General features: G+C 44.5%; 1 protein-coding gene across 1 annotated transcript in view; it reads left to right on the forward strand.

The window, feature by feature from the left end:
* The window catches only part of LOC147111515 (glypican-5-like), a 1,571,270-nt gene that overhangs the window by 12,252 nt on the left and 1,542,239 nt on the right, over positions 1-16,779 (forward strand). The gene's annotated exons all lie outside the window — the stretch shown is intronic.

Raw genomic sequence — 16,779 nt, forward strand, 5'->3', positions numbered from 1 at the left:
CCCAAGGCCATTTGATTGGTGCTGAGTTCCGATGACCTTAGCTGCATTTCCGCAGTGCCTCTCGCTGCGGCTTCGTGCGATGCTGCAATAGTGACAGCTTTATCAAGCGTAAGATCATTCTCTTCTAGCAGTCGCTTTTGTGTTCCTTCTTTTAACAATCCACACACAAATTTATCTCTCAGCGCATCTGCTAGTCCTGTTCCAAACTGACAGTACTTTGATAGCTTACGCAGTTCAATTAAGAATTCAGCGTTGCTTTCTTCTTTCAGCTGCGTTCTTCTGTAAAATTTAAATCGTTCCGCTATCAGCAGCGGCGTGGGGTTTAAATGATTTTTCAGGACAGTAACAATATTTGCGAAAGTCTGATCCGCCGGTTTATCTGGTGATACAAGGTGCTTCAATAGCCCGTACGTCCTCGCACCCATTGAGTTTAATAAGGTTAGTGCTTTCTTATCATCTGGTACCTCATTTGCTTTACAATAAACTTCCATGCGTTCTACATACGTGGCCCAATCTTCGACATCGCTATCAAAAGCATTGATGTTACCATGTTTAGGCATCCTTGCAAGTTTCTTTAAATTTTCTTTTTCCCAAAATGGCGGCTTCCTGCGCTTGTCTTCTTCCCCCGCCTACTAAAATGGCGGCTTCCCGCGCTTGGCGGTTTTTCCCGCGCTCGTCTTCTTCCCCCGCCGACTACAATGGCGGCTTCCCGCGTTTGCCTTCTTCCCCCGTTGGCTGCAATGGCGATTGCTGTGTTGCTGCCGTTCTCGCCTCCCCAGCGGTTCTCAATTCCCCGACGCTGCTTTTTGCTCCCCCGCGGTTCCCGTGGGCATTCACGCTTCCCCTGCTGTTGCGCCTCTCAGCCCCACTTGCAGGCCGGTCCTTTACACCGGCTGCGGTTGAGTTCTCCGCGGTTCTCGTGGCCTTAACGCTGCCCCAGTCGCTGCGCCTCTCGGCCCCGATTGCAGCCCGGCCCTTTCCACCGGCCGCGGTCGAGTTCTCCGCCCTTTTTCCTCTGTTTTCCCTCCCCTACTCCACAGCCAACGCGGCCGACTTTCTGCTCATGTCGCTGATCGGCTTACCCACCACCGTGGTAGAAGGGATGATCACTGCCTGTCGCTGATGGAGGGCTTCGTGGTCAGAATTTTTCTTTTTAACCCGGGTTCTCGATGCCTCCCGTGCGATGTGGTGCTCAGCAGGATGATGAGGGCGGATGCCTCTTCTCGACGCCCGTTCTGAGGACGAAGCTGCCTTGGATGTAAAACTGCCGCAGGGTAAGATCGGACTCGTCGCCACTGTTAAGTCTGTGTGTCCCAGTTATGCTTATTATAAATCACTGGACACAGACCACAAGAATAACTTTAACAGGTCTTTACTATTCGGAGGTCAGGGCTGAACTGCCCAGCAAATCACTACACAACGTTTATATACCAGTGTGGTCACCACCGGTATTACAGTATACAGCAGCCAAGAGAAAGTAGTACATCTCTTAAGGTAGTTCTCTTAAGGTGGAACAGGTTACACTGAGAAGAGTTCAGACGAACAGAATTCGGACTCAGACCCAAACGGCCAGGAGCTGGGCAGTCTGAGAATTCACAATGTGAGTAAGGAAGCTGACCTACAAACTATCTGGGTCATGCTAAAAATAGCTGGAGTCCAAGTGAAAATGGAGTTGGACACTGGATCAGCTCTATCAGTCATAAATCGAAGGGATTACCACCGGCTATTCTCACATATACCCTTAAGAGATACCAAGTTTGTATTGCAGACATACACGGGGCATAAAGTATACCCCACGGGGAAGATAAGAGTCAAGGTGAGAGATGGGGGTAAAGAACACCCAAGAATGAACTTATACGTACTACCTGAGGGAGGACCACCTCTTCTGGGACGGGAGTGGATCAAGAAAATAGACATGGAATGGCACTATCTAAAAGCCATAACGAGTGAGGACTCGGTGCAGACAATCAGCTCAGATTCTGAAACGGATGACGATAAGACCAACCCAAATATGAAAGACAAGGCTAAAATGGACTTGCCGACTAAGGTTGGAAGAACGAAGGCATGCATAAAGGCTTATGCTCCAGAGAAGAACAAAGTTTCAGAACAGAACTCCACCGAACAACGACAACATAGTTTGACAGAGAATTCTGAGTCTGTTCAGTTTACGGACATATCCATGACTGACGAACACCGAGCTTGGACTCAACTTTATTTCAAATTACGACAGCAAGTAGAACAAGTGAGTTACCGTCTCGAACAAGAGATGAAAACAATGAAAAAGTTCTATGACACCGAATGGGAGAATCTGGAAAGACAATAGAAGCAGCTAGCTCAAGCAGAGAGCGACCATAGAGCCATTGTGACCAATTACCGATCACATCTCCCTTATGCTGTTCAGGAGTTAGAATATTTGCAGGAAGGAGCAAATGAAGAGGAATCTTCAGGAAGCCAGGATTTTATTCCCGTTCTTCTCTACGACTCCTTACAAGCAGAGTTTGAGAAGTTGAAGGAACAGTATGAATAGGCCCAGGCTACAATCCTGGAGGGGATTAACTCGGCAACCTCCGAAAAGCTAGTTTCAGTGGAAGCACATGAGCAACTAAAGGTTGAACATGAGCAAGAAGTCCAAAGGCTGCAGGAAATTCTTGATGAGCTCAAGGCCAAGACAGACTCATCGGTATAAGTTCCATCCATAGATGAGAAATTAGAGGTGAAAGACATGGCAGAACATGAAAGACAAGATGTCCAAGAACTCATAAAAATATTGAAGGAAACCCAAGACAAATATGAGGCGGCAATGACCGAGGTTCAACAACTTGAAGAACAGATTCAACTGGGAATCCTTTCAGTGGAAGAAAAGGAAACTGTAAGAAACAGAGACTGTAAGAATGGCCCCTGAACATGAGCTAGAGAGCATCAAGGCGCAACTTCTCCGAGCGCTGAAAGCCAAAGTACAAGAGGAAAAGAAGGTGAAAGCATTGGAGGAAAAGGTGGATGAAATGAAGAAGACTCTGATCCACAGTGTTCCCGTGGAAGAGTTCTTCATATGCTGAGGGACAAGACTCTGCAATGGGAACAATCTGAACACGAGCTTCAATCTTCAAAGGGAAGGAGTTCGGAGCTCTCAAAAGTTATGGAAATAGCTGAGGTTGCAACACAGATTTTACTGGGATGCCAAAAGTACGCTGAATCACGTCTATGTGAACAACAGAATGTTGAAACAGCTGCTCCAGTAGAAGGATTGAATAGCCCGATCAATCAATCCCCGATGGAAGGGGAAGTATTGAAATCACAAATGAGGTCATTAGTGAAGGATTTGCAGGAAACCCAGGAAGAGCTCTCCCCCTTTCGCGCGCTCTCCCCCTTTCGCGCGCTCTCCCCCCAGAAACCCAGGACTAAGGGCAGCACGGTGGCATAGTGGTTAGCACTGTTGCCTCACAGCGCCAGGGACCCGGGTTCGAATCCGGCTTCGGGCGACTGTGTGGAGTTTGCACATTCTCCCCGTGTTTGCGTGGGTTTCCTCCGGGTGCTCCGGTTTCCTCCCACAGTCCAAAGATGTGCAGGTTAGGTTGATTGGTTATGATAAATTGACCCTTAGTGTTAGGGGGATTAAATACGTGGGGTTACGGGGATAGGGTGGGATATGTGTTGGTGTAGGGGTTATGGGGATCAGGTGGGATATGCGTCGGTGCAGGCTCGATGGGCCGAAATGGCCTCTATCTGCACTGTGGGGTTTCTGTGATTTCTGTGATACACCACAAAGGCTTTGGGGAGTCAGGAGGTGAGACACTCGCTGCAGAATACCCAGCCTCTGACCTGGTCTTGTTGCCACAGTATTTATGTGACTGGCCCAGTTAAGTTTCTGGTCAATGGCGACCCCCGGGATGTTGCTGGTATTAATCAACAAATAACAGGAGCTTGTAATAAAGGTAATACAGTGACCATGGGTGACTTTAATCTTCATATAGACTGGGCAAATCAAATTGGCAAAGCCAGTCTGGAGGACGAGTTCATGGAATGCATTCTAGACAATTTCCTAGAGCAATACATCCTGGAACCAATCAGGGAACAGGCTATATTAATCTCATAGTAAAGGATCCTTTAGGGAAGAGTGATCATATGATAAATTTTCACATTGAGTTTGACAGTGAAATACTTCAGTCGGAAATGAGAGTCTTAAACTTAAAGATAATTACCAAGGTATGAGGGGCGAGTTAGCTAAGGTAGATTGGGGAATTAGATTAAAAGGTATGACGGTGGCATACATTTAAAGAAATATTCTAAAATTCTCAACAAATATACATTCCATTGGGAAATATAAACTCCACAGGAAAAGTGATCCATCCGTGGCTAACTAAAGAAGTTAAGGATAGTATTAGGTTAAAAGAAAAGTCTTATAATGTTGTGAAGAATAGTAGTAAGCCTGAGGAATAGGAGAGCATTAGAAACCAGCAAAGGATGACCAAAAAATTGATAAAAAGGTAGGAAATAGAATGAGGATAAATTCAGAAAAAATATAAAAACAGATTGTAAGAACTTCTGTGTAAAAAGGAAGAGAGTAGCAAATGCAAGTGGTGGTCCCTTAGAGGCTGAGACAGGTGAAATTATAATGGGGAATAAGGAAATGGCAGAGACTTTAAACAAGTATTTTTGTATCTGTCTTCACAGTAGAAGACACAAAAAGCATACCAAAAATAGTGGGAAATCAAGGGGCTAATAAGAGTGAGGAACTTAAAGTAATTAATATCAGTTTCTCAAGTACTTTTTCTCTACTAATGAGACTAAAAGCCGACAAACCCCCTAGACCTGATGGCCTACATCCTAGGCTACTAAAGGAGGTGGCTGCAGAGATAGTGGATGCATTGGCTGTGATTTTCCAAAATTCCTTAGATTCTAGAACAGACTTGCAGATTGGAACGTAGCAAATGTAACCCCGCTATTCAAGAAAGGAGGGAGAGAGAGAAAACCGGGAACTACAGGCCAGTTAGCCTGACATCAGTTGTCGGGAAAATGCTGGAATCCGATATGAAGTATGTGCTAACAGAGCACTTAGTAAATCAGAATATGATCAGGCAGAGTCAACATGGTTTTATGAAAGGGAAATCGTGTTTAACAAATTTATTGGAATTTTTTGAGGCTGTAACTAGCAAGGAAGATAAAGGGGGACCAGTGGATATGGTATATTTGGATTTCCAAAAGGCATTTGATAAGGTGCCACATAAAAGGTTGCTATGTAAGATAAGGGCACATGGGGTTGGGGGTAATATATTAGCATGGATAGCGGATTGGTTAACAGACAGGAAACGGAGAGTAAGGATAAATGGCTCATTTTCAGGTTGGCAGGCTGTAACTAATGGGGTGCCGGAAAGATCAGTGCTTGGGCCTTGGGCCTCAGCTATTTACAATCTATATTAATGACTTAGATGAAGGGACCGAGTGCATTGTTTCCAAGTTTGCTGATCATGCAAAGCTAGGGGCAGGAGTCGGCCATTCGGCCCCTCGAGCATGCTCCGCCATTCAACGCGATCATGGCTGATCATCCAAATTCAGTACCCTGTTCCTGCTTTCTCCCCATACCCCTTGATCTAACTCCTTCTTGAATATATTTAATGAATTGGCTTCAACTGTCTTCTGTGGTAGAGAATTCCACAGGTTCACCACTCTCTGGGTGAAGAAATTCCTCCTCATTTCAGTCCTAAATGGCTTACCCCTTATCTTTGACTGTGATCCCTGGGTCTGGACTCCCCTGCCGTTGGGAACAGCCTTCCTGCATCTAGTCTGTCTAGTCCTGTTAGAATTTTATAAGTTTCAATGAAATCCCCTCTCATTCTTCTAAACTCTAGCGAATATAAGCCTAATCGACCCAATCGCTCTTCATACGTCATTCCTGCCATCCCAGGTATCAGTCTGGTGAATCTTCGCTGCACTCCCTCCATGGCAAGAACATCCTTCCTCAGATAAGGCAACCAAAACTGCACACAATACTCAAGATGTGGTCTCACCAAGGCCCTGTACAACTGCAGCAAGACATCCTTGCTCCTGTACTCGAATCCTCTCGCTATGAAGGCCAGCATACCATTTGCCTTCTTAACCGCCTGCTGCACCTGCATGCTTACCTTCAGCGACTGGTGCACAAGGACACTCAGGTCTCATTGCACTTCCCCTTTTCCCAATCTATTGCCGTTCAGATAATCTGCCTTCCTGTTTTTGCTACCAAAGTGGATAACCTCGCATGTATCCACATTATACTGCATCTGCCCAACCTGCCCAAATCATACTGGAGTTTCTGTGCATTCTCCTCACAGCATACACGCCCACCCAGCTTTGTGTCGTCTGCAAACTTGGAGCTATTACATCTAGTTCCCTCATCTAGATCATTAATATATATATTGTGAATAACTGGGGGTCCTAGCACCGATCCCTGCGGTACCCAACTAGTCACTGCCTTCCACTCGGAAAAAGACCCTTTTATTCCAACTCTTTGCTTCCTGTCTGCCAACCAGTTTTCTATCCAATTCAGTACCTTACCTCCAATCCCATGTGCTTTAACTTTGCATGCTAGTCTCTTATGCGGGACCTTCTCGAAGTCCAAATACACGACATCCACTGGTTCTCCCTTATCTATTCTACCAGTTACATCCTCAAAAAATTCCAGTAGATTAGTCAAGCATGATTTACCTTTTGCAAATCCATGTTGACTTTGTCCGATCCTGTCACTGTTTTCCAAGTGCTCTGCTATTACATCTTTTATAATGGACTCTAGCATTTTCCCCACTACTGATGTCAGGCTTACCGGTCTATAGTTCCCTGTTTTTTCTCTACCACCTTTTTTAAATAGTGGGGTTACATTAGCTAACCTCCAATCCATGGGAACTGTTAGAGTCTATAGAATTTTGGAAGATGACCAGCAATGCATCTACTATTTCTAGGGACACTTCCTTAAATACCATAGGATGTAGATTATCAGGCCATGGGGATTTATCGGCCTTCAATCCCATCAACTTCCCTAACACCATTTCCCTCAATACTGATTTCATTCAGCTCCTCCCTCTCATTAGACCCTGTGTTCCCCAACATCTCTGGGAGTTTGTGTCCTCCTTTGCGAAGACAGAACCAAAGTATGTATTTCATTGGTCTGCCATGTCTTTGTTCCCCATTATAAATTCCCCCGATTCTGACTGCAAGGGACCTACGCTTGACTTTACCAATCTTTTTCTCTTCACATATCTATAGAAGCTTTTACAGTCAGTTTTTATGTTATCTGCAAGCTTACTCTCATACTCTATTTTCCCCCTCTTAATTAATCCCTTTGTCCTCCTTTGCTGAATCTTGAACTGCTCCCAATCCTCAGGTTTGCTGCATTTTCTGGCCAATTTATATGTCATCTCCTTGGATCTTATGCTATCCCTAATTTCGCTTGTTGGCCAATGTTGAGTCACCTTTTTTGTTTTATTTTTATGCCAAACGGGGATGAACAAATTCTGTAGTTCATCCATGCGATCTTTAAATGTTTGCCATTGCCTATTCGCCGTCAACCCTTTAAGTAACATTCCCCAATGCATCCAAGCCAACTTGCGTCTCTGAATCAACTACTTCACTCTCCATCTTAGTGAAGAATTCGATCATATTATGATTGCTCCTCCCCAAGGGGCCTCGCACAACAAGATTGCTAATTAATCCTTTCTCATTACATAATACCCAGTCTAAGATGGCCTGATCTCTAGTTGGTTCCTCGACATATTGGTCCAGGAAACCATCCCGTATACACTCTAGGAATTCCTCTTCCACAGTATTGTTACTAATTTGGTTAGACTAATCTATATGTAGATTAAAGTCACCCATGATAACTGCTGTGCCCTTATTGCATGCATCTCTAATTTCCTGTTTAATGCCATCCCCAACCTCCGCATTACTGTTTGGGGGTCTGTATACAACTCCCACTAACGTTTTCTGCCCCTTGGTATTTCTCAGCTCTACCCATACAGATTCCACATCATCAGATTCCTTACTACTGTATTGTGTTAATCTTCTCTTTAACCCGCAATGCTACCCCACCACCTTTTCCTTTTTGCCTGTCCTTCCTGAATATTGAATACCCCTGGATGTTGAATTCCCAGCCTTGGTCACCCTGGAGCCATGTCTCCGTAATCCCAATTATATCATATCCATGGGAAAGTAAGCTGTAAAGAGGACAGAAAGAACCTGCAAAGGGATATAGACAGGTTAAGTGAGTGGTCAATAAGGTGGCAGATGGAGTATAATGTGGGGAAATGTGAGGTTATTCATGTTGGTAGGAAGAATAGAAAAACTGCATATTTTTTAAATGGTGAGAAACGATTAAATGTTGGTGTTCAGAGAGAGGCACAGCAAGCAATTAGGAAGGAAAATGGCATGTTGGCCTTTATTGCACGGGGCTGGAGGAGAAGAGTAAGGAAGTCTTACTACATTTGTTCAGGGCTTTGATGAGACCACACCTTGAGTACTGTGCACAGTTTTGATCTCCTTATCTGAGAAAGGACATACATGCCTTCGAGGTGGTGCAATGAAGATTCACTAGTTTGATCACTGGGATGAAAGGGTTATCCTTTTGAGGAGAGATTGAGTAGATAGGGCCTGTATTCTCTGGAGCTTGGAAGAATGTGAGGTGATCTCATTGAAACATAAGATTCTGAAGGGGATTGACAGGATAGATGCGGAGAGGCTGTTTCCCCTGACTGGAGAGTCTAGGACAAGGAGGCACAGTCTCAGGATAAGGGGTCAGCCATTTAAGACTGAGATGAGGAGGAATTTCTTCACTCAAAGGATGGTGAATCTTTGGAATTCTCTACCCCAAAGGGCTGTGCATGCTGAGTCCTTGAATATATTCAAGGCTGAGATAGATAAATTTCTGGACTCTAGGGGAATCGAGGGATGTGGGGATCGGGCGGAAAGTGGAGTTGAGGTCGAAGATCAGCCATGGCCTTATTGAATGGTGGAGCAGGCGCGAACGGCCGTATGGCCTACTCATGCTCCTAATTCTTGTGTTCTTGCGTTCTTATCAGAGTGACTGCTGCCAACGAAGTCTGGTGAGAGCAACTAAGAGACCATTGGGACTGCACATTTGCAACGACTTTATTTCATTGGCAGCATTCACGTCCTTTTAAAAAAATCTTGGCTCTTAGTCTGAAGCTCATGGATTCAAGCCCTACTCCACGACTTGAGCACATAATCTAGGCTTATACTTCAATGCAGTACTGAGGGACTGCTCCACTGTCGGAGGTGCTATATTTTGGATGAGACGTTAAACCAATGAGATAGAAGATAGGAGCAGGAGTAGGCCATTCGGCCCCTCGAGCCTGCTCCGCCATTCAATGAGATCATGGCTGAGATGTCTGCTCTCGGGTGGATGTAAAAGACTCCATGGCACTATTTGCAGAAGTTACAGGAAGTTTTCCCGGTGTCTTGGTCTATATATATCCCTCAATCAACAACCCTAAAAAAACAGATTAGCAGGTCGTGTTTCTAATTTTTTTTGCGGGACCCTGCTATACACATTGGCTGCTGCATTTCCCTACATTACCTAAAGTGTCTAAACTTCAAAGTACTAATTGGCTTTAAAGTGCTTTGGGACATCCTGAGGGCAAAAAAGGTGTTCTATAAATGCAAGTCCTTTCCTTGAATATTCTAAAACAGTGCCCCATCTGATCCGTTTCTTCCGCACCAAAACCTCAAATCCTTCTGTTATGACCGACCCCACTTCCACCCAATACTGGGAGAACTTGTCACACTTTTTTTTGAAAAAGTGTCACGTGATCTTTTACATCCACTGAACAGGCAAGTAGAGCTTCAGTCTCGTCCAAAAAGATGCCACCTCTGAAAATGCAGCACCCTCCTAACGACTGCACTGAAGTGTCAACTTCGATTGCGTGCTTAAATACTGAAGTAGGGTTCAGAACCTGCAACCTACTGACTCAGGTGAGCATGCTACCAATGAGGCCAATGGCCAATTCTGATACCATTTTGTTGATTTGTCTGCTTACGTAATAGGCAAATGAACATTACGAGGATGCACAGATTAAGGCAAGTTGTAACTTTCTAATGCTAAATTTGCCTGATGCACTCATAGCTTTATTTTTGAATTTTAGAACATCATTTATCCGCACAAATAGTGCAGTGTGTTTTTGAAGATATGGCAAATGCTGGATAATATTTGCATCCTTTTAGAAAAGTGTTGCAATGGGAAACTAGCCATATTTGTCAAAGACGTAAAGACAAAAGAATAGCTTTAAAAGTGTCTATTCTACTTTGTGTAGTCTGATTCTGGTTTAAGTGCTCTTTCTGCTCTTAAAGACTCTAGATTGAATTTAAATTGTGAAGTTCGCTGAAATTGTCTTCCAACATTTTCTGTTGGCATCATATGAAATGTCTAGTGTATTTTACATAAGAACTTTTCAGTGCTGTGCAGCTGAAATTCTAAAACAGCACATTTTTTAAACAAATATTTATTTCGTAACCATGCAGAAGCTACCTTCCTTCATTGCATTTCGATGGGAATAAAGGGATGTTCACTTTTGTTCCATTTGAGTTTGTTTATTTAGCAGCATGCATAGAAAGTTTGTTCAAGGACAAGAAACACTGCATTGGAGTCAATGGATATTTGGATTGAAGAAAGATTGAAAGTGGTGTTCTGTAGGGGTCAGTGCTGGGTCCACGTTTGTTCTCTGTGTGTCATTTAGATTGGAGTGAAGGGAGCACAAACTCAAAATTTTCTGATGCCGACACAGAAGGAATTTGGCAAACATTGAGGAGGTTTCCGAAGACATAGGCAGGTTAGTGAAATGAGGAGACAGGTGGCAAATGTAATTTAACGTGAATATTTGTAAAGTAATGCATTTTGGGAAGAATAACAAGGAATGACAGTACACATTCAATGAAAGGATGCTAAACTGTGTGGATGAACAGAGAGACTTAGGGGCTCAAATATATAATTCCCTGCAAGTGAGTGCAGATTGATAAAGGCTATCCGAATATAAGAGTAAAAAAGTAATACATTTGTATAAATTATTTGGTATGCCACAGTTAGAGTACTGTGTGCAGATTTGGGTCCTCTATTATAGAAAAAAATGCTAAAGACATAGACAGCATAGATTGATGAGGATGATGCCAGGGATGGCGAACTAGAGTCAGATACTGGGACTATTTCTACTGGAGCAAAGAAGACTAAAAAAAGATATTTAATTAAGGTTTTGAAAATTTTGAAGGGCTTTGATAGAGTGAATATGGAAATATTATTTTCTCTGGGCAGTCGGTGACAAGAGGTCATCAATTTAAAATCGTAACGGAGACTGAGGTGAAAGGTTAAGTGAATTTTCTTTTTGCAGAGGATTGTTAGAGCCTGGAATAGTTTGCATGGGGTAGTTGAGACAGAGACCATTGCATATTTTAAGGGAAAATTGGTTAATTATTTGGAGCAGCGGAAGATACAGGATTATGGTGAGTGAGCAGAACAGTGGGATTAAGTTTGGATTGCTGTAACAAAGAGTCAACACAGACACAATGGGTCATATGACCACCACCTGTGCTGTACAATTATGTGGTTTCTAGATTGTTGTACTTGTGCATTCTGAGTTTTTTTGAGTATTTACAGAAGTTTTTTGTTGTTAAAATTAGAAATTGGGAGTACCACAGTGCTGTACCTAGTTTAAAGGTGCATTTTCACACTAACATTGATATTACATAAGAACATAAGAAATAGGAGCAGGAGTCCCTCTAGCCTGCTCTGCCATTCAATAAGATCATGGCTGATCTTCTACCTCAACTCCACTTTCCTGCACTGTCCCCATTTCCCTTGATTCTCTTAATATCCAAAAATCTATCGATGTCTGTCTTGAATATACTCAACAACTGAGCCTCCACAGCCCTCCGAGGCAGAGAATTCCAAAGATTCACCACCCTCTGAGTGAAGAAATTTCTCCTCATCTCAGTCCTAAATGGTCTTATTCTGAGACTGTGACCCCTGGTTCTAGATTCACCTGCCAGGGGAAACATCCTCCCTGCATCTAACCTGTCAAGCCCTGTAAGAATTTTGTATGTTTCAATTAGGTCACCTCTCATTCTTCTTAAACGCTAGAGAATATAGGCCTAGTCTACTCAATCTCCCCTCATACGACAATCCACCCCCATCCCAGGAATCAGTCTGGTGAACCTTCGTTGCACTCCCTCTATGGCAAGTATATCCTTCCTTGGGTAAGGAGACCAAAACTGTGCACAATACTCCAGGTGTGGTCTCACCAGAGCCCTATATAATTGCAGTAAGACATATTTACTCTTATAGTCAAATCCTCTTGTAATAAAGGTCAACACACCATTTGCTTTCCTAATTGCTTGCTGTACCTGCATGTTAACTTTCAGTGATTTGTGTGCAAGGACACTCTGGTCCCTCTGAACACTAACATTTCCCAATCTTTCACCATTTAAAAAATACTCTGCTTTTCTATTTTTCCTACCAAAGTGGATAACTTCACATTTCTCCACATTATATTCCATTTGCCATATTCTTGCCCACTCACTTAGCTTGTCTATATCCCCGTGAAGCCTCTTTGTATCCTCCTCACAGCGTACATTCCCACCCAAATTTGTATCATCAGCAAACTTGGATATATTACATTTGGTCCCCTCATCCAAATCATTGATATAGATTGTGAATAGCTGAGGCCCAAGCACTGATCCTTGCGGTACTCCACTAGTTACAGCCTGCCAACCTGAAAATGACTCGTTTATTCCTACTCTGTTTTCTGTCCGTTAACTAATCCTCAATCCATGCTAGTATATGAGCCCTAATTTTGTTTAATAGGTTCTTGTGTGGCACCTTATTGAATATCTTCTGAAAATCCAAATACACCACATCCACTGGTTCCCCCTTTTCTATGCTGCTAGTTACAACCTCAAAAAACTCTTAACAGATTCGTCAAACACGATTTCCCTTTCATAAATCCGTGTTGACTCTGCCCAATCCTATTATTATTTTCTAAGTGCCCTGTTACCACGTCCTTAATAATAGATTCTAGCATTTTCCTACTACTGATGTCATGCTAACTGGTCTGTAGTTCCCCGTATTTCTCTCTCCTTTCTTAAATAGTGGGGTTACATTTGCCACCTTCCAATCCATGGGAACTGTTCTAGAATCTATGGACTTTTGGAAAATAACAACTAATGCATCCACTATCTCTATAGCCACCTCTTTCAAAACCCTAGGATATTGCAGCAAAGTGGTTTCCAAATCCCCATCAAATAGGGATGTCACGCCGAAACTGCAGATCACAGGCCACAATGTAAACATAAGGGGTAAAATTCAACTTTGAAGGTGCAAAACATGCGGTAGCGGATTGGCTGCCTTTCCATTGGAAAATCGGGCAGCTTGTATAACGGCTTTGCCGAAGTTGAATTTTTCCTGCATAGTCTTCAGTAGTTCAGGTTAAAGTGTTCACAGTGCATCGTGCTGTGGGGTTGGCATCCCAAGAATATTGTGTTATCAGAGTATTGAAAGGCTTTAAACTGATTTCAAAGTAGGAAGTTAGATTTTTTTTTTTAATATGTTTTTATGGGATGTGGGCATCACTGGTAAGGCCAGCATTTATTGCCCATCCCTAATTGCCCTTGAGAAGGTGGTGGTGAGCTGCGTTTTTGAACCGCTGCAGTCCGCATGGTGAAGGTACTCCCATAGTGCTGTTAGGGAGGGAGTTCCAGGATTTTGATCCAGCGATGATGAAGGAATGGTGATATGCTTCTAAGTCAGGATGGTGTGTGACTTGGAGGGGAATTTGGAGGTGGTGGTGTTCCCATGTGTCTGCTGCCCTTGTCCTTCTAGGTGGATGAGATTGTGGGTTTGGGAGGTGCTGCCGAAGAAGCCTTGGTGAGTTGTTGCAGTGCATCTTGTAGATGGTGCACACTGCAGCCACGGTACACTGGTGGTGGAGGGAGTGAATGTTTAAGGTGGTGGATGGGGTGCCAATCAAGCAGGCTGCTTTGTCCTGGATGGTGTCGAGCTTCTTGAGTGTTGGAGCTGCACTCATCCAGGCAAGTGGAGAGTATTCCGTCACACTCCTTCCTTGTGCCTTGTAGATGGTAGAAAGGCTTTGGGGAGTCCGGAGGGTAGAGTGTACATCAGCTTTCCAAACTGCCAGCAAGCTGAGACTAATTCACTTTCTGTTTGCTTAGAAAAGTGTAAATGCACTGCAAGAGTTCTTTGAATTAGGCACAATATTTTCTCCCATTTGGAATACCAAATTATGGACGCAGCCTCATGGTAATTAATCATTTGTTTGGAGATTGTTCAGAGTATCCTACTCCAGAGACTTGAGCATATAATCTTGGTTGACACTCCAGTACAGTACTGAGGGAATGCTACACTGCCAGATGTGATATATTTTGGATGAGACATTAAATCAAGGTCCCATCTGCCCTCTCAAATGGATGTAAAACATCACATAGCACTATTCGAAGAAGCCGTGAAAGGTGCTATATAACTGCAAGATCTTTTTCTGTCTCTTTCTGTCTCTCTTTATTTCCACCATAATTTGCCTCCTGTCGTCCTCAATTAACTTTTGGGAAACTGTACTGGTTTATAGTAATATTTTTAGAGCAATGAATACCAATTAGTTCTTTCGTGATGTACAATCCAACATGACCAAAAACCTAATTTAGAACTGAGGGATTCAGTATAGAAGTAGCTGCCAGCATGGTACACAGATAAAAGGTTGGTATTCACTGAACACTCTTGTGAATCATTTCAATTGATTTACTTCAAAAATATTCCTGACAGGTGATTCTCTTCCTTTGGGTGTCTTCTGAGCATACCCGAGATTGGATTACAGTACTGTACTTTGTATAAATTGTTTCAATCTCTGAGCTGCATTTCTGAAGTGAGTGCTGTAATAATGATGCAATATTTCATTTACACATTTTTATACATATTTTAATTGCCAAAGTAGAAAGAATTTCATATTAGCCATTGTTCAGTGCAGCTGTTGTTCAGTTGCCTTGTGCACAAAAATGTGGTGGTATGAATTAAAAATATGAATAATGAAGGTGGTATTGTACATTTTGTAGGGCTGAAACTATGGCCCCGATTTTCTGGCCACCGTTGGGCGGCTTTTCATGCGGCCGGGGGCCGAAAATCGGCGAAAAAGCGGGTCGGGACCCCCCCACGCCTGATTCCCCGCCCTGTCCGACTTTCGGACTGCCGTTTCCCCGCACCCCGCTTCAGTCCCGGCTGCCGCTGGCGGGACTGGTCGTCGGCACACTAATTACCAATAATTACCTCGTTGAGGTAGATTTTCCGGGGCCATTGCGACTTTGGGGCTTTCCCCACATGAAACCCGCCTGCGGGGAACCCCGCTGCTGAGAGCTGGCGTGAAGCTTGCTAGCTGTCAGCTGCAGGTCAATGGAGAAGCTGCGATTTAAAGGGACAGCACTTGTATGTTGAAGGACCTTGTTGCTGAAGGCTTGGGCACAGCTGTGGAAGGTTGGCGCCTCACACACTTCTCCAATGTGATCTCCTGGGAAGCCCCTCTCGCCACCCTCACTCAGCGCTTCCTCAGCGGAGGCATCTACGAGAAGCATGGGACGCCTTTTTTTCCTTCCCTTCTTGCCATTAAAGGATCTCCAACAGCAGAGGCAGCAGCAGCAGAACCAGGAATAGCAGGATGAGCACCAGGCTGCTGCTCACTCACCTGAAGCTGCACAGGCCAGAAGGGGCCAGTGCTGGGAAGTGGCTTGAGAGCACCTTGCTGCGCTTTAGGGGGCCATGGGGACCTGTATCTGCACTGGCAGTCCTACTCAGAAGGACTTCTATGAAGATCTGGTTTCTCTGTTCAACTGATGGCCAACGCTCCTCAAGAGATGTTATTCTCTTGTGAGCACTCACCATGTTTTCCGTACCCTGGCGAGTTATCTCCTCCATGGAGGTTGCCAACCTTTCCATGGTGATGCGTTCATGCGCCAATGACTCCACAAAGGCTCTGCTCATGGTCGCTATGGACTCCTCCATTCACTCCACACTCGCAGCGACCCTGGAGACAAAACCTGCCAGAGACTCCTGCATCTGTGCATGGAGATCCATCATCTCTTCTCTTGCGGATGGACCCAGAGGCAGAGGGTCGACATGCAGCGCAGCTGAGCTGAGCTGGCAGAGTCCTGCGCCCTCCGACAAGGACTCTCCACTGCTATCCCTGTCTCCAGAATCTGCTGAGGCTCACTTGTGAGCTGTGAAACACCAGGTGACAACACTACTCTATGTCCCGAAGGTCCCCCCGAGGTGTGAGTGTCTGTGCTGGTGCTGGGTGCGCTTACTTCTGCTGATGCCGCGCCCTCAGAGGTTGGAGCTTCCTCTGAGGAGTCTGGCTGCACAGGCTCTTCCTCCTCCACAGTGAGGACGGGGGCTCTGGATGGTACTGTAGGGGAGTTAAGGAAGGAGATAGAGATGTGATGCCAAGGTTCTTCTGGTGACTCCCAGCGAGTTGGCATCTGCTGACACCTGCATCCATGCAGCATTGGTCTCAGTGGGAGGCCTCTTCCTCCCTGACCTAGGGAAGAGGACCTCCCTGTGGGCCCTAACCCCATCCAGTAATGCCTGCTGTGAAGCCTCGTCGAATTTGGAGGCAGCTCGGGGTCTGGCACTGCCCACAGCTGCTGCAGGCTCCTCTGCCATCTTGTATGGTTCGTTTGGAAGCCTTCAGAGGATGCAGTGCTTGCTATGGACCTTGAAAGCACCACGAATGATGACATCATACTGTGGGG

Source organism: Somniosus microcephalus, chromosome 10 (assembly GCF_052327205.1).
Source record: "Somniosus microcephalus isolate GS21.2 chromosome 10, FLI_Smic_1.0, whole genome shotgun sequence".
In the NCBI taxonomy this organism is placed as follows: Eukaryota; Metazoa; Chordata; class Chondrichthyes; order Squaliformes; family Somniosidae; genus Somniosus; species Somniosus microcephalus.